General features: G+C 36.8%; 1 protein-coding gene and 1 pseudogene across 8 annotated transcripts in view; one reads left to right on the top strand and one right to left on the bottom strand.

Moving 5' to 3' along the window:
* MTMR3 (myotubularin related protein 3) overlaps nucleotides 1-25003 on the bottom strand; it is a 137016-nt gene that overhangs the window by 62269 nt on the left and 49744 nt on the right. The window contains exon 2 of one of the 8 annotated variants that reach the window (XM_040619725.1): nucleotides 5178-5213. The exons of the other annotated variants lie outside the window; for them this stretch is intronic. The gene's annotated coding sequence lies outside the window, so the exon portion shown is untranslated. The remainder of the gene's footprint in view (nucleotides 1-5177; nucleotides 5214-25003) is intronic. 8 annotated transcript variants of the gene reach the window in all.
* Nucleotides 20691-20800, top strand: LOC121100071 (annotated as a pseudogene).

Here is a 25003-nt window from a genome sequence, read left to right as displayed (position 1 = left end):
GACGCAGACTCCCCGCTGAGCAGGGATTCCCATGCAGGGCTCGATCCCAACACCCCAGATAATGACCTGAGCCAAAGGCAGATGCCCAACTGACTGAGCCACCCAGGCACCCTTGATTTGTACCTTTTAAAATCATTTAATGTACAAGTATCTTCCTTTTAAACTTAATCCTTATACAACAGGATAGGAAAGGAGGAGGGGGAGCATAAATCCTACGTGATGTCTTGGTGAAGATATTTTCTGATGGTGACCAGAAAAAGATTAAAACCACGGATCACAGCCAGCGCCTGGGTGGCTCAGTCGGTTGAGCAACCAACTCTTGGTTTCGGCTCAGGTCATGATCTCATGAGTCGGGAGATGGAACCCCACTTTGGCTCGCTGCTCAGTGGGAGTCTGCTTGAGGGTTGCTCCCTCTGCCCCACCCCAAACTCATGTGTATGGTGCTCTATCTCTAAAATAAATATATCTTAAAAAACAAAAACACTTCTTCTAAAAAGGGTAAAAATTAAATGATTTTAAGAATGCAAAGATCTTTTAGTGTTCTGACTTACTCTTTATAATCACTTCTATAGCAACACATTCACTTCATACCACTCAGATATATTAAATTATTAATAGGATTGTAAAGGAATTTCTAATGTGTAATTAGTAATGTAATTTTCTGACTCCATGTCCTCCATGAGAAATCACATGGCAGGCAGCATATTACTACTGAAATTAAGAATTTAATTTTATAAGGCAGCATTTAAGTTCATCATCTTAAATGAAACATTCCCTATCTCCTAAGAAAGAAAAAACCCTTACAATTTAACAGAAAACAGAAGACATACTTAAGTCCTGGATGTTAAGAGGATAGAAAATCTAGGCATTCAAATCACTAGAAATTAACTGTATTTTTAAAGCCAAACAGATCATTTTATCTAAGTGCCAGAGGTAGTTCAATATTTATAATCACTATGGAAAGATCAGAAAGACTAGCCGCCATGTCGGAAAAATGTTTCCTGACTTTTGTTTTTTTGACTAGTTCTGAGGTCTACCTTTGAGAATTTAACATAAGGCAAATTCCTGCACACTCATATTAATGTCCTGCTTGCTCCCAATTAACCTCTGATAAAGAGGAAGGAAGTTAACTTTGTTTCCCCCTGCACCTCTCCTTTCTTCTCCCCTATCTTGCCCCAAATCAGAGTTCTCACTGCCATTGCATAGATCAGTGTTCTATTTAAAAGAAAGAAAAATATTCCTGATTTCTGACCTATAGCTCCTCATAGACATTTAAATTTTCTTAATTATAATTTTCTCCCTTAACGTATTATATGATTATCTCTTAACATGAGATTGCAGACTCTGTCCCTGCTTCCTACTGTCCAAAGAATAAAATTTTAACTGCATTTTTTGGGACAAAACACCGAAATGACTAATCCCTATGAAGAGAAGTAGTTTTACAATAGGGTCTCAAAAAGTTTTTAAAAGCTTAAATTATGAATTCCTATTGCTTAGGTACTCAATAGAAAAAGAAAACTAATCAAATGAGACAGGTAGCAAAAACCAAAAATGCAATAAAAAAAAAAAAAAGGCAACTAAAAAACTAGGCAAAATTCAACACACCAATGTCATTTTGAAACCTGCAGAATTACCCAGCTTATTCTAATATGCTTTGCTTCAGGACCCTGCCCTAAATGAACAAAACAGAATCTCCAAATTTCACCCTTTTCATAAAACACCAACCCTCCCCACTCACAGTTGCATAAGAGGTTTCTTTTCTAGAAAGACAACTTAATTTGAAGGTCAGTTTACCATGGGAACACAACAGTGTGACCATGTATAAATGAGCATGATTTTCCTGTTTTGCCTAAGTACTTGAGATGTTTAATGCCAATTTGGGGAAATATAAGTAAACTACACTCTTCAAGAAAATACCTATCAGTATCCCAAACCCAGCTAATCTGCATATTGCTTATTAGTATATTGATAATATATTAGGAATGTTAATGTTCCTCTCCCAGTCTGTAAACAGACTGTCCAAAGTTGTGGTTCTCTCCACTCAGTTTTATGCAGAGTAACGAGCATCAAAATAGACAAGGAGCAAGGGGCACCTGGAGGGCTCAGTCAGTTAAGCATCTGCTTTGGGCTCAGGTCATGAACTCAGGGTTCTGGGATACAGCCCTGCCCTGCGGTGGGCTCCCTGCTCAGTGGGGAGTCTGCTTTTCCCTCTCCCTCTGCACCTCCCCCCTGCTCATTCATGTGCTCTCTAGCTCACGCACTCTCTAATAAAGAAAGAAAATCTTTTTTAAAAAATGCATAAGGATCAGAAAGCTGAATGAAAATGCAAATCCATCTTTTAGGCATACAACTTAATGAAGAAACAGATTTGAATTTTTAGCTGCTGTATTCACAATTAAAAACTGTCTAACTCCAGCAAGCCAATAGGTACACCCAAGAGAAGAGAGACAAAATTCACGTTATAGAGGCTATGTGCAATGAAAAGAATCCACTCTTCTACTGGCATAGTTAAAATTAATATTCTGGCAATTAGGTAGGGGGCTACTCATATTTTTGAAAGCAAGCCAATAAAAACCCAAATAACCTCCAGTAACCACACACTACAACGCAGGCTCTGTTTAAAATGGGGAGCTCAAATACCTACTCTTTCGAAGCAGTTCTCAATTACTAAATAGCCAAAAGACCAGAAACTGTCCTGACCAGAACACCATCTTCTTAAGACCATCATTTTAAGACCATCCAACTCAACAGAACCCCAGAAAAAGATCCACCCTCCTTTTAAACTAGTAACTTTTATCTCATGTAAACAGATAGCAACATGTGACTGCCATTCCAATATATAAAGGAAGAAAAAAACTTCCAGCTAAGGTCAAAAAGTAGAATTCATCAAAATGCTTTAAAGAAAAGGAGGGCGAAAGTACTACGTTAAATCAGGGCTAATAAGAAATAAGCTCTTAAGCAAAAGGGATTTCTCCCTTTTTGTTTTTCAGTAACTACACTTAAAATAACCACTCCAAAAACTCAAGTCATGGGTTCATAATGAAGACAAAAAACAAATTTCGAATCTAAAAAAATTCTTAAATTATCATTTTGCTTAACCCATTAATGGGGAGCAAGGGGTAATAAAAGAGCATACTGGCTTAAATTACTTCTATTCATACTAAACATATTAAAATATTGATAAAATATTCTCTAAAACAAGATGAAAAACTTCTCAAACATACAACCTAATCTAAACCTATTCTGCACAAATTATGGAGTATTCCAAGTATATTGTTTATACATCACAAACTTAAGTACTATTCAATTCAACATGAAAAAAACAATCCACACAAATAATTCAAATTCTCAAGTTTCCAATAAGCATGTGGACATAACTGTTAAGAATAACATCACACCTCCAATGTCAATCAGCACCACTCGTAAGTTTCTTGCATTTTTCAACCTGAAACTAGTTTGTCAGAGAACTAATGCCTCAAAGAGGCAGAAAGAATAATTTGTTTATACAGTTCTCTGGTAAACAACAGCAGGCCTATGACTGAACAACACATTGTGTACTACTGTTTTCAATCAGGACACTTACATATGCTAACATGAAAAGAAACAGAAGACCTTAGAAAGAGCTTACCCTTTTTCTTTTCTGTTGATTTACATCCTTAATATTTAACCCAAACCCTACATTCTACAGCATATAGTTATATTTTCGATTTACCAGTGTTTCCATGGCGTGGTAAACAGACCATTAGCAATATCTTAAAAGGAATACAAATACCTTAAAAAAAAAAAAAACCACCCAACTGTATTTATGATAATGAACACTGAAAAAAACATTCTGCATTTCATGGACTCAGATGCCATCAAATTCAAAGCACACTATTAAATTTACACACCACTAAGAAAGAAAAAAACTCCAATTCAATTATAACATGCTACTGATTTTAAGATGCATTCCTATTTAGTATACAGATACTAAAAAAAAATCATGTAGGTAATATATTAATGAGGTCTAGGTGATACTGCACTATATGCTATTACAGATCATCTATAGAAACTATTACACAACTATCTTTCTTCAAGCTGCTTTATTCTCTCATTTTTCTTCGTAAGACTTAACTTTTCAATCCATTAAAGGTCTGAAACCATTCACAAGCAGACCTGACCAGGGCTACATGCAACAGTGTCTAGTCCTTCCTCCACACAAAAGATAAACCTCTAAGGTTTCTGCTACCACCAGATAGTTTTGGCACATTCCCCAACCCCAGCTGCTATTACTAGCACAGTACCATAGGGTACGGGGTCTCCTCTGGACTGTCACTGTAGCACATATCCTAACTCTACATACACTTAACAAAAATCCATCATCAGCCTCCATCCCCTCCCCCCACCATTCCTTCTTTCTTAATATTCCACTGGAAATCTTGGTAGGCCTAGGACTTCAAGGCTAGCAACGATCTATTTTCAGTAACAAAATCTGATGCCAACTCCTACTGCTTTCCTTGAAATGCTCTATTTCCATCTTTCCTTTCCATGACACCAGTATCACCACCATTTGTTCTCGTTAACTGATTTGCAAACATTTGTTGAATTAAATTTATGTAGACCTTAATTACCTAAGAAACAAAATAACCAGTTATAACTGAAGTTACAAAAGAACTGGTCCTGGTCAGTTCCTCTTTTAACATCACCTGACATATCCAATCCAAACAACAGAAGTTTCACTAAAACATCCCTATATAAAAAATATGCCCTATGACATTTATATCCAGAATGAACAACTTGAAGCTGCTTTGAAATTTTCCATGCATGAGCTTTTGTCATTGCTATTACCTCTACCTGATTTGCTCATACTGCTTTGTCTATTTGGTGAAATACTATGAATCCTTCAATTCTTTCTTGAAAACAAAGCGTTCACTGTGAAAGCTTCCCTGCAGAGTTCATGTGCACTTTCAATATAGCTCTATTTTATAATACTAAATGTCATTATGATTATTTACATTTCTATCTGTTCTACTAGACAGATTATGATTTCTTATGAAAGGTCATTTTCCTATTCAACAATGAAACTCAAGGGCCTTACACTATGCGTTAATGAGAGGCACTACAATATAGCTTATTAGGTAAGATCACAGGTTCTGGAATCAGGCTGTTTCGGATGTGAATTTTGACTCTAAACTTACTTGTATCAGTTTGGGAAGTTCACGAAGTTTCCTCATCTGTAAAACGGAGATAACGTTAGAAGAGTTACTTGCGCTAGTACCTTCAAATCAAATGAACACTAATTCTGACAAGAACAAGAAACACAATCAATAACTACTTTTTGAATTAAAAAAAATAACTTAGGTAAATACAAGAAATTAACCATAGACTTCTATTTACCTACCCATTAAATAAATGTCTGAAGCACACCCATGTCCATTTAAAACCTCTATATTCTAGTTCTTATCATAAATGCAACAGTTCTACATGTCTTCATATAGAATAAGCCCTTATAACTGATTTATAAGTTTCCAATATGCATTATAAACCTTCGAAGTCCACAATTAAAAAGCAGTATGTGATTTTGCTGAAGCAAAAATTCTAGTAGCCATTTGAGACTTATGAATGAGCCAAGCAACATTAACCACTATTCTCCACACATTATCAATGAACTCTCAGGACACTATCATTCTGTTTGTCAACCCAAAATGAGGCCCTTCCCTCTCAAACAACCAGGTCTGCCTCAAATGAGGATCTTACTCTTCCCCTCTAGGACATTCTATGTTCATTCCAAATTTCTTGCCATTGTTTATGTTGTTTCCTATATACAGACTGGTCTTTTTTCTACCAACCAGATCAACAGAGCTCTTCTAGTATTTTAGGCCACTAAACTTTTACTGCATTTTTGCAGGTACACATGATTTAGCATTTATCCTCTTTTATCAAATTCCACTTTTCCCCCTCCTCCAAATCTCTCTCCCTCCCTCTCTCCTCTCTCTCTCTCTCTCTCTCAAGACACATAGTCTGCAAGTTCCCTCAAGAGCTACTCAAAATGTTTTGATTAGTCAATGAAATAAAATTTCTCTCTCTTTAGGGTTTTGGGATAGATCATAAAAACTTCTCTCATAAGCAATTAAAAATAGCTATAGGTGATAATTCTCATCAATTATGGGAAAATAAAGTGCTTCCTACTTTCATGTTCCAAAACTAAGCTAAAAATAGGTGATAAGTGATCATAATTAATGGTATAATGTCATTCGACTAACACATAAAGACTTCTTGAAGTGACTAGGAACTTGGTAACAGCTGCAATATCAGTCCTGAACTAGTATTAATAAAAATGCCACTTTTGAAAAAAAAAATGCTGCTTTTGTATAAAGTGACAGTGGTTTTTGTAAAGATAAAAAACACTGCTTCAAGGCAATGATATGGAATATAAAAGTGACAGCAAGAGGGACTTGGTTTTAATCCTCTTTGACTTCTTTGAGGCAATCATATAAAAGCAGGAGTTCTTATGATCAAGCCATTCCTAGAAAATCCTTTTTACGTTCCATTCTTTGTGTAGTAATTTTGCTTCTCCCCTGAAATCTGAATTCCTTCTCTGTCCTTTTCTCAACTTTTCCTGAAATAACAAAGGAAGAGCAGACAGATTCACAAACTGGTGAGACTACACAGTTTCTTCCAACTTGAAACCAAGATAATTTTTCAGTTGTATATATTTAACAATTTCTGATAACTGGCAAAGAACGTGAATGTACTGCATCCACATGAATAGCTAACTCTACAGTACCAGAAAGCAATGATAATAATATTGGGCATGCACTCTGGAAAACAGTGTGGAGGTCCCTTAAAAAGTTAAAAACTGAGCTATCCTATGACCCAGCCATTGCACTACTGGGTATTTACCCCAAAGAGACAGACGGAGTGAAGAGAAGGGCCATATGCACCCCAATGTTCATAGCAGCGTTGTCCACAACAGCTAAATCGTGGAAGGAGCCAAGATGCCCTTCAACAGATGACTGGATTAAGAAGCTGTGGTCCATATATACAATGGAATATTACTCAGCTATCAGAAAGAACGAGTTCTCAACATTTGTTGCAACATGGACGGCACTGGAGGAGATAATGCTAAGTGAAATAAGTCAAGCAGAGAAAGACAATTATCATATGATTCTCATCTATGGAACATAAGAACTAGGAAGATCGGTAGGGGAAGAAAGGGATAAAGAAGGGGGGGTAATCAAAAGGGGGAATGAAGCATGAGAGACTATGGACTATGAGAAACAAACTGAGGGCCTCAGAGGGGAGGGGGGTGGGGGAATGGGATAGGCTGGTGATGGGTAGTAAGGAGGGCACGTATTGCATGGTGCACTGGGTGTTATACGCAACTAATGAATCATCGAACTTTACATCAAAAACCAGGGATGTACTGTATGGTGACTAACATAATAAAAAAAACATAAAAAAAAATAATATTGGGCATGGTACTTAGAAAAAACAAGGCCATTTTTTTTTAAATAATGTTGGTTTTCATTTTTGTTTTTACAGTGACAGCAAGAACAGAGAGAGAAAACATTATCAATACAAGTATAACCTCATACTAATGGGCCAACTGAGACCAACTGTTAAGGATGTCTTTAAGCAGGGGTGCCTGGGTGGCTCAGTCGGTTAAGCATCTGCCTTCAAATCAGGTTATGATCTTTGGGTTCTGGAATCGAACCCCGCGTCAGGCTTCCTGCTCAGCGGGGAGTCTGTCTGTCTGTCTCTCAAATAAATAAATAAATAAATAAATAAATAAATAAATAAAATCTTTTTAAAAAGGGGGGGTGTTTCAAGCAGCTAATTTTATTGAGCATGCCTCTATATGCCCAGCACAGTTTTAAAAGTATGTATTAACTCAATTAACCCCACAATAATTCAGTAAGGTAGCAACCCTTATAGTTTGAAAAACAGTTGAGAGGCGCCTGGGCAGCTAAGTCAGTTAAGCATCTGACTCTTGATTTTGGCTCAAGTCATGATCTCAGGGTCATGAGATCAAGCGCCACTTGGGGCTCATGCTAAGCATGGAGCCTGCTTAAGGTTCTCTCTCTCCCTGTCCCTCTGCCCCTCCCTCCCTTAAACACACACACACACACACACACACACACACACAGTTGAAAAAAAACAGACATACAGAAAAGTAATTTTCCCAAGATTATACCAGTTAAGAAGCCAGAATTCAAACCCAAGCATTCTCGCTCCACAGTTTACATTATAAACATTGATGCCATTCATTAATATTCATTAAATAAGTTTGTTAATATAGTAAAATTTGATGCTAACTATATTCCTCACAAAGTGAACCCAAGTAAGTAGCCCTTATATATTGAGAATATGTTTCTTTTATACTACATGCGCTATAATATTTTTCAAAAAAAAGCACTGGCTTTATTAAGTTTCATTTTCCCACAAAACTAAAGATTTTCATCAGTGTTTTATGACCCACCATCTTGAGAATACTACACTTGTTCCTAAGTATCTTTATTCTTTACAACCTCTTCTCCCTTGACAAGTTAGTTCTGAACTCTAATTCCATCCTCCAAGTGGCTGACAAGTCATCTGTGAAGTTAATGAGGATACTCCCCATTTCATCATCTGTATCACTCTCAAGAACATTATATAGTAGAGAACACAATCCTAACCTCTTTATAAAACCATCTGTTGTCTCCTATCTGATAGCAACCCGCCAGTAACAATGAATATAAACCTCCAATCCACTTTGTACCATTTAGCAATAAGACATTTTCAGTCCCTATAGACAAAAATGCCACCAAAGATAATTAGAAGCTTTTGTAAAGTTAAAATATATCCACTGCTTGTGTCTGTTCCACAGGCCTGACCCTATCATAAGATATTACTTTGTAGGACTAACTGACTTTCAAAGCTATGCAGTTTGTTATTTCATCATCTTTAAATAAAATCATCACAGGTTATTTTTTGGGTCAAACACCCCAAGATTTTTTTTAACTTTATTAAAGTATAACTGAAGTAAAACAAACTACACATTTAAAGTTTTTGCTTTTCTTTTTTCTGTTGTAAAATATACATAGCTACAATTTTAGCCATTTTAAGTGTACAACTGAATAACCTTAAGTACATTCACACTGTTGTGCAATCACCACCACTATCCATTTCTAGAACTTTTTCATCATCCCAAAACTTCCTCATTTTTAATGCTGAGTAATACTCCATTGTCGGTATATACCACATTTTGTTTATACATTCATCCACTGATGGACATTTAAATTGTTTCTACCTTCTGGCTACTGTGAATAGTGCTGCTATAAACATTGGTGTATAAATATCTGTTAGTCCCTGATTTCACTTCTTTTGGGTAGATATCTAAGAGCGTAACTGCTGGATCATATGGTAATTCCATGTTTAATTTTCTGAGAAACTACCACACTGCTTTCCCTCAGCAGCTGCACCATTTTACATTCCCACCAGCAATGCACGAGGATTCTAATTTCTCCATATCGTTAACTCATTCCCACTTTTTTGATAATAGCCATCCTAATGGGTGCGAGGTAACATCTCATGGTTTTGATTTGCATTTCTCCAATGACTAGTGATGTTGAACATCTTTCCATGTGCTCACTAGCTATTTCTATAATCTATGTGAAGAAATATCTATTCAAGTCTTTGCCCACTTTTTAGGTGGGTTGTTTTTTTGGTGTTGAGCTTGTTTCTTTATGTATTCTTTATGTATGTGTTTCTTTATGTATTCTGTAGTAATCCTTTATCAGATATATGGTTTGTAAACATTTTCTCCCATTCTCTAGGTTCCTTTCCATTCTTGATAGTATACTCTGATGCACATTAAGTTTTTAATATAGTTTAAATTTTTTTTTTTTTTTTTTTTTTTTGCTGCCTGTGCTTTTGATGTTAGATCCAAGAAATCATTGCCAAATGCAATACCATGAAACTTTTCCCCTATGTTTTCTTCCAAGAGTTTTACAGTTTTACCTCTTAAGTTTAGGTCTTTGATTCTCAATTACCCAGATAATTATGAAATCACAAAGATCATGCTTTCAAATCCAAAAAAATTTTTGTAGTTTAAGTGTTAGGTGAGACTGAATAGAATCTGTGCTATGGAAACAGTCATAGATACACAAAATGTTAATTTATGCCCTGTATGTAATTTTTGAACAATTGTAAATATGTAATTGATACAGCCATACAATGGAATACTATGCCCCTGTAAGCACAGAAATGGGTGAATATCCCAGGTTGACCAAATCATAGCTTATTCCCTCAACTACATGATCCAAGGAGAAAAACAAACAGAATCCTCCTCTTGCGCTTGGCTGGCACAGTTGGTAGACATGCTACTCTTGATCTTGGGGTCCTGAATCTAATCCCCACACTCAGCATAGAGATTACTTAAAAAAAAAAAAAAAAAAAATCCCTCCCTTCTTCTAGAATCATGGTTTCCAAGCTGTGTGCTGAGGTACCTTGGGGGGTACCACAGTAAATTCACAGGGGCACCACAGGGACTCTTTAGTTTTTGAGGGAAACAGCAATAATAGACGTATGTGGACCAAACAAACTGAGATGGTTCATAATTTCAAAACTAGCACAAAAAACATTCCTTTCAATATTTAAGAAACAGGGTTTTTAAGCAAGTTGCTATGATAAAAAACCAAGTATCATATAAAAATCAGTTCCGAACAGGAAAAAAAGCCAGAATATCTGATACCAAAGTTTGAGAATTTGTACAGTACCCAACAGGCATACATATTAAAATTAAAATGTTTTCTTTGAAATTACATATATCAATTTTCCAAATAGCTAAACTGTTAGGAAATAAACACTTAAGCTGTTTGGCCCTAACTACTTAATAAATGGAAATACTACTATTTCTTTTGGTGAAGGGGCACAGTGGAAAATATTACTGAGACACCAAGAATAAGAAGAGACTCTGGACTGTATAGCCATGAGCCAGGAGAAGCCTGAGAGAAATCACACCAAAGACCAGAGAGATGCAAAACTAGAATAATTAAGACACTGTACCCCCAATTCCAAGTCCTCTCTCTGGCTGTCACAGTTTTTCAATTATATGAACTGCTCCAGTATCCTGCCAATAAAGACACACCTTCTTTTATTTAAGCTCTAATTCAGTTTGTCAGCAGCAACCAAGAGTCCTGAATAACAAAATCAGATGATTCACATATTCAGCCTGATTTCCTTAATAAAATCATAATGATGTACACCAGATTTTTTTTTAAACAACCAAAGAGACAGAATTCAGGCATCACTGTAACTCAAATACAAATCATCCCATTTACTATGTCCTGTATTAACTGAATACAAGATAACTATTAGATATTGCATACTTAGACAAAACTTAGTTTTTAAAGTTTTATAGATTTATTTTGAGAGAGAGAGAGAACACACGCATGACAGAGAGCACGCGCAGAGGGGAGGGGCAGAGAGAGAGGGAGAAACAGACTCCCCACTGAGCAGGGAGCCCAACTGGGGCTCAATCAGCCCCAGGATCCTGGGATCATGACCTGAGCTGAAGGCAGCAGCTTACCTGACTGAGACACCCAGGCACCCCTATAGATTTCTTCTTGACAAAAACACTCATTAAACTTTCCTAGATGGTAATACAAACTATACCATTTTTTTTCTTTCACACTAAGGCTACAAATTAGATAATTTCTCAGTAATCTAAAACTCTAATATACTTAAAAATTACAGCTTCAAAGAAGGAAAGTAAAATATTCTATTTTATGATTACAAGAAATCATCAAATATTTTCTTAAATAATAACTCATTTCCAGAAATTAACGTGGATCTTATATTAAATTTGATTTCTGGAGAAATTTGCTTTTATTAGAAATCAAAGGCAGTAGTGATTTTAGCAATGAGCACAATTAATAGTTCATTCATTGTAACTGTTAAACAGATATTTCAGAGATAAAAGTAAACATTTCCAAAAATGAGAAAACCAGAAATATACCAATAGAAAATGGCAACTACAGCTAATTTCTGTGTTCTGTGATAAAGCATTTATATAGATCTACTGCAAATAAAATTTTACCAGAAAGAAAAGTAACCAATCAGCTGGCTAGCACTCAACAGTTTTACCTGCCCATCAAGTATTCTGCCTTGCTCACATTAGCTAAAATTCTTAACAAAGAACTTGCTCCTCGATGAATGTCACTTTACTACCATCTTGCTTCCCCAGAGTATCCATATGCATATTCATCCTGTCCTGTTTGTGTTGTGTCCATATAAGTTGGACTTGGGGGTGCCTGGCTGGCTCAGTCGGTAGAGCATGCTACTCCTGATCTCAGGGTCAAGAGTTCAAAGCCCACAGGGTATAGAAATCACTTTATTTTTTTAAAAAGTTGGATTTTTAAGATTTTATTTGCCAGAGAGAGAGAGAGAGAGAGCGAGGGAGTGCACAAGCAGGGCAAACGGCAGGCAGAGGGAGAAGCAGGCTCCCCGCAGGACTCAATCCCAGGACCCTGGGATCATGACCTGAGCCAAAGGCAGTGGCTTAACCAACTGAGCCACCCAGGTGTCCCTGGATTTTTTTTTTTTTAATATTTATGTAATCTCTACACACAAAGTGGGACTCGAACTCACGACCCCAAGATCAAGAGTCACATGCCCCACCGAATGCGCCAGCCAGGTGCCCCTGGATTTATTAATCTTATAAATAATATATATGCATGTGCATACACCCATATTTAGCCCCAGTCTGTAAAAGAAAATGCAAATTTTTCCCAGACTACTTTCCTTTTGACAAATGTCTATTTCATGTAGCACTACTTATTAATAATTATCTATTCAGTATTATTTAAATATGTTTCGTATTTAAAGTGCCTCTTACCACAATGCAACTCCGATCTGATCAGACGGCCTAAAATGTCTAGGGTAAAGCATAAGAATCTAACGTTTTTAAAAGCTTAAATGTAAATCTGTGAAGACTTGTCATTCACATGTTCAACTGAACCTCCCCAAAAGAGAATCTGGACTATGCAGTCTACTAAATTGTATAAATTCCTGAAGGCCTAAAGATGAAGAGGAAAGAAATATATAGATTAAATGTTTACTTTAAAAAAAAAAAAAAAAAAAAAGAGGAGCACCTGGCTGGCTCAGTCGGAAGAGCATGCGACTCTTGATCTCAGGGTTGAGAATTCAAGCCCCACAGTGGGTGTAGAGATTACGAAAAAAAATAATAAATAAAGTAAAAAAACAAAAATAGAAAGGTAGAGATAGAACTTAATACTCTGGATATATATTAATGGAAAGCAACTAAGGTTTGCAATAGTTCATTGTTCTATCAGTCAAATAAGAAAAGAGAGGAATGAAAGCAGGAGATGAAGAGGAGAAAACAGGGCTCCCAGGGATAATGTGTATCAAATGAAGAATCAAGTGATCTTCATACCATGGTGCATACACACAAATTTAGGTTAATCATGTCTCCCTCCCAATGCAAAATATGTTAGCTCCTAGCTGATCTAGTACATCTCTGGTTTTAATCTTTCCCATTCATTCAAATCAGTTACTACTGAACTACTTTCTAAATTTTTTAACCCTAATGTTCCGACAATAATTTTTGAAATTATTCCTTTCACTACCTGACGGGCAGATCCAAGAGCCACTCCAGGTTTCTTTGGAATTTTAATTCCATCTTGCACTTACATCCAACTATGAAAAGAGCTAAGATTTTTTAAATATATTAGACAATATTTCAGATTATCGCTGGGGTGAAATGGCAGTTTCAAGTGGGCTCAAAGTTTGTCCAGGATCGTTAATTCCCTGTTTCCATTCCAGCACTGCTGCATGTTTCTCCTGCTTCTTTATCCAATGCTTCTCAACCTAGCAACAGAACAATCAAGCCTTCCTGTCAGTCCACTACAAAACTAATGGGGGTAATATTAGATAAGTTAAAGCAACTTTCATCCCAGGATGAAGTCGAGTCACAAAAATGAATTAACAAACTTCACAGTGTATCTTAAGGTCATACCTTAACCTTTAACACATCAATTCACACTACAACCCTGACCCCAGTTTACTGTATAACCCAAGGTAACTCCCTCCAAGTCTATGTAATCAAAGTTCAAATTTTAAGCAGAAAGAATCCAAACACACAAAATCTTAGTACAAAATCCTCAACAGAAACCCCAAATAAAGATTAAAACACTTCTAGCAACAATGAGTAATTCAAATCACCAATCAGGCTAAAGACAACTCAAAAAGCTGGATAAAATATTTAAAATTATCTTAAAAGTGGTTCATTCCTGGGTTTGGCACACAAACTAATAAAATAAATCTTAAAAATAAAATAAAGGGGCACCAAAAATAAAGCTCCGCATCAGGGTCCCTGCTTGGCAGGAAGCCTGCTTCCCCCTCTCCCTCTCCCTGCTGCTCCCCCTGCTTGTGCTCGCTCTGTGTCAAATAAATCAATTTTTAAAAAATAAAATAAAATTCTCTTAAAAGCAAGACATGGGGGCGCCTGGGTGGCTCAGTCGGTTAAGTGTCTGCCTTCGGCTCAGGTCGTGATACCAGGGTCCTGAGATCAAGACCCACATCGTGCTCCCTGCTCCATGGGAAGCCTGCTTCTCCCTCCTCCTGCTCTCTCTCTCGCTCTCTCTCTCTCTCAAATAAATAAATCTTAAAAAAAAAATAAAAGACATAAAAACACAGTGAGCTATTTTCAAAATTAAATTCCCTGAGATACGAAAGAAGACTGAAATTCAGAGAGATGAGTCCAATATTTGGGTCGGCTTCTGCCCTTGGGTTATTTGCTAAAATTCTGAAGAGAGAGAGCTGTACATCCCATCAACCTCCAAATCTGGGGAGTAGGGGGCAGAAGGAGCAGGAGAGAAACTCTTAAGCAGGCTCCACATCTAGCATGAAGCCCGACATGGGGCTCCATCTCACAACCCTGAGATCACGACCTGAGCCAAAATCAAGAGTAGGATGCTTAACTGACTGAGCCACCCAGGTGCCCAGCCTCCAAATTTTTTAAACAGACCAACCACACACTGTTAGAAACACACAACTGAAATTTAAGGAAACAGAAAATCTGAAAAACAGACAACGAAGAAATATCATGCAAATACTAACAAACAGAAAAATGGTTTGGGTATACTAACACAAGGTAAAGTAGACTTTAAAGCATTATTAGAAATAAAGAGGAGAGATGCGCCTGGCTCAGTCAGTAGGGCACGTGATTCTTGATCTGTGGGTCATGAATCTGAGACCCATAGTGGGAAAAGACATTAAAAAAAAAAAAACTGAAAAGCAATACAATCCAAATCAAAATACCAGCACAGTGTGTTTTGTTTTGGAGGATATGATAAAAGGATTCTAAAAACGCAAAACACCCAAGAACAGCCAAAATGCTCTTGAAAAGGGGGGAGGAACCAAGGTGGGAAAATTTAGTGAAACAGGTATCAAAATTAAACCACATTAGCTAAAGATGGTGTGATACTGGCACAGGGAAAGACCAGTGGAACAGAACAGGGAACCAAGAAACATATCCACACATAAACAAACACCTGATTTATGAAAAAAGAGGTAATATACAACAGTAGGGAAAGGACTGGCCTTTCAATAAAGTGTGTTGGGTCAACTGATATTCAGATGGGGAAAAAAATGAAATTGGCCCCTATTTCATACATTAGAAGCAAATCAAGTGGGCTACTGACATAACCATGAAAGGCAAAAAATATAAATCTTTTTTTTAAAGATTTTTTTAAAATAATCCCTACACCCAATGTGGGGCACAAACCCACAACCCCGAGATCAAGAGTCACAATGTTCTTCCGACTAAGCCAGCCAGGCACTCCCCAAAAATAGAAATCTTCAAAAAAATGTTTGAGAAGAAAATACTTTCATGACCTCTGAGTAGAAAAGATTTCTCAAGTAAGACAAAAAAGTAACCATAAAGGGAAAAAAAAGTTTGGTTACATTAAAGAATTTTATTAATCAAAAGACCATAAACACAGTGAAAACAAAGCCAAATAGAAGAAAATATTTGCCCAAATTTAACCAACAGAGTCCAGAATATATAAAGAATTATAAATTAGTATTTTTTAAAAAGATAAATAATGCAATAGAAAAAGAGAAAATAGGCAACTGCAGAAGAAATCCAAATGGCCCATAAAACAGGCAAAGATGCTCGAACCCAATAATCAGGGAAATCCAAATTAGAACCACAACATATTACTACTTAACCTCCCCAAATTTGTCAAAAATTGAAAACACTGACAATATCAAGTGTTGATGAGGATGCAGAGCAATGGAAACTCTCATTCACTGCTAATGGGAATGTGAACTGATAAATCACTTTATTTTTTTAAAAGATTTTATTTATTTATTCCACAGAGATAGAGACAGCCAGTGAGAGAGGGAACACAAGCAGGGGGAGTGGGAGAGGAAGAAGCAGGCTCATAGCGGAGGAGCCTGATGTGGGGCTCGATCCCATAACGCCAGGATCACGCCCTGAGCCGAAGGCAGACGCTTAACCGCTATGCCACCCAGGCGCCCTGATAAATCACTTTAGAAAACAACATGGCACTGAAGTTGAAGATACATATTCTGTGTCCTGGCACCTGTGCTCCTGGGTATACACCCTAAAATGTAACACTGCACCAGAAGAAATGTGTAAGGATATTCACAGCAGCATTATTCATAGTAGCCCAAACCCGGAAACATCCCTGATGTCCACCAACAATAGGATAATTTATAGTATATTTCCTCTTATCATGATCGAAAATGTACCACATAACAGCAATAAAAGTGAATTAGATCAACACAACACATAGGAATGTGCAACAGAAAATACACAGAGTACAGTTCCATTGAAAAACAGACAAAACTAGCTATTGTTTATGGATACACAGGTAGGTAACAATATCAATGAAAGTCAGATAGTGATAACCATGAAGACCAGGACAGTGGTTAGTTATTTCTAAGAGGAAGGGAGAGGGAGCTGTGTAGGAAGGAACAGAGACCAGGGCAGCTTTCTGAGGGTGCTGGGGATGTTCTATGTATTGACCTGGGTGATAGTGACATGAGCGTTCACTTTATATAAACATTCATTACACTGTACATTTGCATCTCATGCACTTTGTGTGTCACGTTTTACTACAAAAAGTATTCAAAAAAAGACAACTTGGGAGAATGAAATGCATGAGAATAACAAATTTGTGATGGGGTAATTTTTGGAACAAGGGAAAGATATTCAAGGGTCTTCAATTCTAGAAAAAAAGAAGAGTTTTATTTGTTTGGGAGTGGGGAAATAAGCAAATCAACACTGAAGGCAACAGAGCAAAGTAGCTCGCAAAACTAAAGTAGCTCGCAAAACTAAAGACTATCACAGAAATGAAGATTGGTGCCTACTTTCCAAAAGTCATGCTGCCTCTGTATGCCAGAAGCTACAGATGTCCTGAGGATAACAGAATCTGTTTGGAAGACCACTAATACCATTCTCATCCAACTTAGCTCGGTATTTCCTTATCCACTTCCTGTCCTCTTGAGTAGGAAGAAAAGGCAGTAAACTCAAAGCCTGACTTTTTTCCCCTATCGTGATCAAAAACATGACTTCAAGTGAAGATACTTGGTCTAGAATAAAATATCACAAAACAGGCAAGTCAGAAAGAAGTAAAGGTTAAGTTCTTACCTAAAACAACTGACAATGACAGTATCTTAATGTATTATCCCCTCTACCGCTAAGAGTGGCAAAGGTAGACAAGAAAACTATACACATCACATAGTTCAAGCTGTCATGGAAAGGCCAATAAACTAAAAAACTAAAGGAATTCAAAAGGCAAAATACTAACTGCTTTTACACAGAAACTTTTATACTACAAATATCATATAAAGGGGTGCCTGGGTGGCTCAGTCAGTTAAGAATCCTACTCTTGATTTCAGCTCAGGTCATGATCTCAGGGTCGTGAGATCAACCCCTGCATAGGGCTCCGTGCTGGGCGTGGAACCTGCTGAAGATTCTCTCTGTTCTCCTCTGCCCCTCCCCCTCCCTGTCTTAAAAAAAATCATACAAAAAATCTCTTATTATTGGGGTGCCTGGCTGGCTTAGTCAATAGAGCATGTGACTCTTGATCTCAGGATTGTAAGTCTGAGCCCCATGTTGGGTATAGAGCTTACGTAAAAATAAAAATCTTTTAAAACAAAATCTCCAGGGGCGCCTAGGTAGCTCAGTTGGTTGAGAGTCCAACTTTTTTTTTGTACTTATTTATTTGACAGAGAGACAGCCAGCGAGAGAGGGAACACAAGTAGGGGGAGTGGGAAAGGAAGAAGCAGGCTCCCAGCGGAGGAGCCTGATGCAGGGCTCAATTCCAGAACCCCAGGATCACGCCCTGAGCCGAAGGCAGATGTTTAACAACTGAGCCACCCAGGCGCCCCTAGAGAGTCCGACTCTTGATTTCAGCTCTGGTTGTAACCTCATGGGTTATGGGATAGAGCCCTGTGCTGGGCTCTGCGCTCAGTGGGGAGTCTGTTTCAGATTTCTCCCTCCCTCTACCTCCGCCACTCCCCCTCTAAAATGAATAAATAATTTTTTTAAAAAATTCTCTGGTTATTTAATGGGTACAGAGATTCTGTTTGGGATGATGACAAAGTTCTGGAAATACACAGTGACAGTTACAGAACATTGTGAATATACTTGATGCAACTGAGCTATACACTTTAAAATGGTTAAAATAGGGGGCACCTGAGTGACTGAATCAGTTAAGCATCTGCCTTCGGCTCAGGTCATGATCTCAGGGTCCTGGGATCGAGCCCCACGTCAAGCTCCCTGCCCAGCAGGGAGTCTACTTCTCCCTCTTCCTCTGCCCCTCCTCCCCACTCATGCTCTCTAATAAATAAACCTTCAAAAAAAAATAAAATGGTTAAAATGGTAAATTTTGTTATGTATATTTTCCCCACAACAAAAAAGATTTTAAAAATTGTTAAAATCTGTGATTATTAAAGAGACCATTAAGAAAATGAAATTCACAGAGTGGGGGAAAATATCTGCAAATACATATATCTGATAAAGGATTCATGTCCAAAATATATAAAGAGTAAACACAAATCAATAAGAGGAAGAAAAATTTTATAGACAAAAGATTTTAATGGAAACCTTACCAAAGATATTATCGATGGCCAAGAAGTACATTAAAAGATGTGGATCAACATCAATCATCAGGGAAATGCAAGTGGAAACACTACAAGGAGATACCCTGTCACACCCAGTGGGATAACTAAATTAAAGAGACTTACAAGAACAAATGTGAGGATGTTGAGTAACTGGAACTCATACATGGCTCATGAAAGTGTACACCTGGCATTACCATTTTGGAGGACAGTCTTGCAGTTGCTTATAAAGTTAAACATCCATGTGTTCCATGATCCAGCAATTCCACTCCTTGATATTAACCCAAGAGAAGTGAAAACTGTGATCACAAGAAGGCTTGGAAACAAATGTTCAAAGCAACTTTATTCATAATAGCCCAAACCTGGAAGGAACTCAAAATGTCCGGTACAAAGTGATCAGATAAACAAATGGCGGATGCATTTCTTCAATGGAATACTACTCAGCAATAAAAATGAACAACATGGATGAATCTCAAAAGCATTACACTGACTCAAAGCAGCAAATTATAAAAGAGTAAATACGATTACTTTAAATAAATAAATTTAAATAAAATAAATTTTTAATTTTAATAAATAAATTTATTTTAAATTTAAATAAATAAATTTAAATAAAAATAAAATTTATTTTTAAATTTATTTATTTAAATTTAAATTTAAAAACAGATAAAACTAATCTATGGTGACAGAAACATAGTTTAGGTGGGAACAGTAATTTGGGTGGGAGGAGAAGTGGAAATAACCAGAAGGGGGCCATGAGAGAACATTTTAATATAAAGTTATACATCAGGATTGAGGCAGTGGCTACATAGCCCTAAACATTTACTGAGACTCAAACTGCATACTTCTATCTGTGTATTTCACTATATAAAGTCTATTTTAATTTTTTAAAAATCCTAATATTGTATCCTAAAGTAGGGGCTCTAACCCTCATCCAAAAGTAGTAGGTATAGTACCTAGAAAAAGCTGTACAACCAGATTATATGTACCACTTTACAAAGGTCACCAACTCTGTTTCAAATCTGAGGCAATGCATATGAACTTGTGGTCTTCCATATAACCAAAGTACAAGCATTTATAGGTGATCAGCGTTGTGTGTAAAGTCTAAAGTTCCTCTAAGGTACAGAAATTTCCATGAAGTTAATTAGCCTCCAAGGAGATCAATTTCATGACATGATCAAGGGAATGTGTTCTATTGATGGCTTTTGTCAATCACCCAGCACATTCTGTCAGGTAAATGGTTGTTTAACCACCTGCTAACCTGATGATGGAGAGGAGGCGGAAGAGGGGAAAAAAAATGTTGGACCTTTGATAACATTCTAATTTCCTACTTGGAAAAAAAAAGGTGGGGAGTTCTAGTTTCAGCTCCCATAAAACTTCTTACCTGTTAAAAGTACAGTAATATTCTTATTAAAAGGTACAGCTGCTATCTAATAATCTACATCAATTGTTATTCTTTTGTATAAAACATGCAAGTAATACCTGCATACACAGGAAGTCATCCCAGAATAATGTCTACCCAGAAAACTTTAAAGAGTTTCATTAAAAAATGTTATCTTCAAGTCGACTGTGCTCTTTCTCCATGGGGGCCCAAAGAGTAGCCTCCTTGGTGGTGTATGCAGCCGGCTGATTGTATGGGTTGCCCTAAGGGACCTTGGAGACAGCCCTTTCCAGTGGACACTGAGGTCTGAGCTCATGCTATCTCCAAGCTAGGCTGCAGATAGGCATACGGGATGCCTTTTGAAAGCCCCAGGGCACAGTAGCAGGGTCCACACTGGCCAAGTCATCATGTCCATCCATAACAAGCTGCAGAACAAGGAGCATGTGACTGAAGCCCTAGGCAGGGCCAAGTTCAAGTTCCCTGGCTGCCAGAAGATCCACCTCTCCAAGAAATGGGGCTTTACTAAGTTTAATGCAGACGAATTTGAAGACATGGTAGCTGAAAAGCAGCTCGTCCCAGATGGCTGTGGGGTCAAATACATCCCTAATCGTGGCCCCTTGGACTAGTGGAGGGCTCTGCAGTCATGAGAACCTTGGCACTGCCCCCTCCCTATTCATGCCCACCAATAAATCCTATTTCCTGTAAAAAAAAAAAAAAAAAAAAAAAAATCTTCAGAAATTACTGCTTGATTTAGCTCACTGGGAAAACAAGCACAGGGCTTTTACTAAAAGTAGTTTCAGCTAACCTTAATTAGCATGCCTGAAAAGGTTTATAAAGTTATCTCAAGAGTGAGTAAGCATGTGACTTAAAGTCACAACTCAGGATCATCAATTTCAAAAGTTTATCTCTAGAAGACTTCGATCTCTGAATAAAACAAAACAAAACAAAACAATCACCTCCAATACAGTCCCTTTCGCATCTTTAAGATCCATAGTTTTGTGTTTTTTATTTAATTTAAACGTATAATAAGAACAATTTATACTGTGACACTCCTTAACCAGATCTTAAGTTAGAAAATAAAACTAGCATAAAACAGTTCAAGACGATTTTAAATCCTAGTATGGACATGTTTTCTTCAAATAAGAACAGTAAAATATACACTTATGTGTCAAAATTAGAAAATGTACACAATTTTTCTAAATTATCTGTTGAACAGCACACCTGGGTGGCTCAGTCAGTTAAGCGTCCAACTCTTCTTGGTTCTGGCTCAGGTCATGATCTCATGGGTCATGAGACTGAGACACCACTGCAGGGGTCCACGCTCAGCAGGGAATCTGCTTACAGATTCTCTCCCTCTGCCCTCCCCCCACTCGCGCAATCTCAGAAATGAATAAATCTTTTTTAAAAATAAATTATCTGTTGAGGAACTGAACACATTAACCAAAACAAGGCCAGCTTCTTGGGTGCACAACCTGTGCAGTCACATGACTCCATGCTTGGTTTAATCCTGCTATAATCATTCTGAAATTCTTAATTTTTTTTTTAAAGGAACCCTGCAAATTATATAGCCAGTCCTAAGCAAGGAATCTATGGGGAAAAAAAGGGAAAAAAAATTTTAAACACTCATTACTCCAATGACCAAGAAAAATTTAACTCTGAGCTCACAATACAAATTTTTTTCCCTTAAGTATGACAAGTATGACAGAAGTACACATACGGTTCCAAATCAGACTCAGATTTCAGAAAGGTCTATACCTATTGAAGCATCATCAACTACAAGAACAAGCTTTGGGAAGTTTATTCCATCATTCACAGATTTAGATCCTTTAACACACATTTATGAAATGCAATTGGATGTTTACTTGAGACCCAAAAATTACATGTAGTGCTATTATTCACCAAATTTTTTATTTTAAAAACTAATATTTTGTAAAAACAAATCTTCAGAATTTTATGAAAGAAAAAAGTAGACAAGCACAAAAGAGAGGAGAGAACAAGTTGCTGCTGAGCCCCAAGACTGCTATGATCTATTGAAGGTAAAAAGTGTGCGGTAAAGAAAGGGATCTCCAGAAAAGAACATCTTGATGCTCAGTAGGCACTCAAACAACGAAGTTTCATAGCCATTTAAAGTGTCAGCATTCTCCTGAGAAAGGAGATTCAGCCCTGCTAATAAGGATATTAAAACTGCCAGATCCAAACGAAGACAAAATACAGTAAAGCTAAAACATTAGTACATAATGACAAGAAAGATAACAAGAAAATAAGATGGCATATACTAATGAAGCTTAATCCATTATCAATAAGTATCTTACTTTTGCCAGCTGTAGAAGTGAGTACTTGACAGAAGGTTCTGAAAAGGGGGTAAAATAAAAGCCTTTAAAATCCAAACATCACATCAAATTCTCCAGGAAGTCTTTTAGCCAAAATAGTAATATCAAAAACAGAAGCATCTTAAAACTCAAATGGAAAGGATGGGGGGGCATATTTTTTAATATTACAATATTATATTCTATTCAAAGAAATTAACTTGGGGGCGCCTAGCTGGCTCAGTCAGTGGAGCATGTAACTCTTGATCTTGAGGTTATAAATTCAAGCCCCGTGTTGGGTGTAGAGACTACTAAAATAAATAAATAAATAAATAAATAAATAAATAAATAAATAAATAAATATCTTAATTTTTTTTAATTTAATAAAAGAAAGAAATTAACTTGGAAAACTGTAAAGAAAAGCAAGTCTTGGGGAATACAGGAAAATACAGAGAATTTGCCAAGGCAAATAAACGGCTATTAAATTGAAAACTTGGGTGTCACTAAATAATGTTCTACTACAGATTATTATTAAACAGTGACATTAAACCCATCAACATGTTCTGAGATGTTAACAAAGGAAGAAATCCATTCACTCTAAAGCTGAATATTTTTTTAAATAACCTCAAGCTGGGCACTGCTTTCTACTCACTTCTTAAAGCCTATTTCAGCACTGAGACAATCTAATCCAAAGGAGAGAAAGTCAGGAAATCAGGTTTTCCATTAAACTCCCAGGCTCACCACCGTCCCAGTTGGCATCTAGTACAGGAAAAGCCTCCAGGGAAGGAAGGAAGTGTATTTGCCCTGCATTACTGGGCTGTAAGTTTGTGTTGTTATGGGCACCAGCACAATGAAACAAATGTAAGGGCAAGGAAGCAAAAAGCTGACTGGATAAGACAATTGGTCTATGTGTTCAGTATATTAACAAGACTATGACTACCTAAAAGTTCCCAAGCATAAATACAGAGTTAAAATAAATAAATAAACACACACACAAATATTTATACATAAATACATTACATATATATATATATATATATATATAAGTTATGGGGTTAGGGTCAATACTTTAATAAAACTATAGAAGTTAAGGAATCTTTTACTCTTTTTAAATCTAATCCTTTCAAATTATAATTACAGACTATAGAACAGGAAGAATGAAAACCTATCTAAGGGATATCAGAACAGATAGCTGATCTGTCTCCAGCCTCTAAACTTCTCCCTGCAAAAGGGAACAGGAAGATAAAAGATTATTCAACCAGACAGTAAATCTAATCAGAAAGGCAAATTCTTTTGCAAAAGTCAGCATTTAAGACCAGATCTCCTGCTTTTATTCCTTTATTCTACTCCCCACAGCTTGTGGCAGAGTGGAGGAATAGGATTTCCCCTTTAACTATGCACTGTCACTTCAGTTTCTGCTCTTTTAAACAAAGGTTTCAAGGGAATACCAGTGTTAAAATTAAAAACATACACTAGCATTCTAAAGAGTGTTAGCTTTTAGGCATTTATGCACAGGCAGACCTTGCCTCAAAACCTAATTCAGGCATTTATTAGTTCTATCATCTTGAGCAGGTCTCTTTTCATTAACATGTTTCTGACAGCAAAAATATCTCACAGTGTTATTATAAGTGATCTAATACACAGAAGCAACTAAAAGTGTACTAGCATTTAGTAACACATACATGTTAGCTATTCCCACTAATACCCAGTTATGTATCAGTAACTTAGTTACACCACACTCTCTAGGTAATCTGTTTCTTGAGCTCTCAAAAGAAATATAATTATCTGTCCTGCCCATACAATCCCATGAGATTACTGGAAAATAAACCAATATACATTAAAAAACTATTAAAAAGTAATCATTATAGAACTATCCATTACTCTGTTCACAAAAAAACTAGTTAAACACTGCATACAGAGCTCTGTTTAAATACTACAGAACGTTATAGGCTTAATAAAACTAGTCTAAAGGAATATTTAAGTATTATTTTGTTAAACAAAACCAAAGTCCGAATAAGTAGGATTATATTCCTACTTAAAAGCTAGTATTTACTGAACTGTGTGCCTATCACTGAGCTATGTACTTTCATACATTATCTCATTTAATCTTCATAGGGTTGTTGTTGGGGTACGTACTATTTATCCCCATTCAGTGAGGACTGCAAGTCTCCCGAGGATTAAG

Source organism: Ursus maritimus, unplaced genomic scaffold (assembly GCF_017311325.1).
Source record: "Ursus maritimus isolate PB19 unplaced genomic scaffold, ASM1731132v1 scaffold_33, whole genome shotgun sequence".
Taxonomy (NCBI): domain Eukaryota; kingdom Metazoa; phylum Chordata; class Mammalia; order Carnivora; family Ursidae; genus Ursus; species Ursus maritimus.
This window is presented reverse-complemented; position numbering and strand designations above follow the sequence as displayed.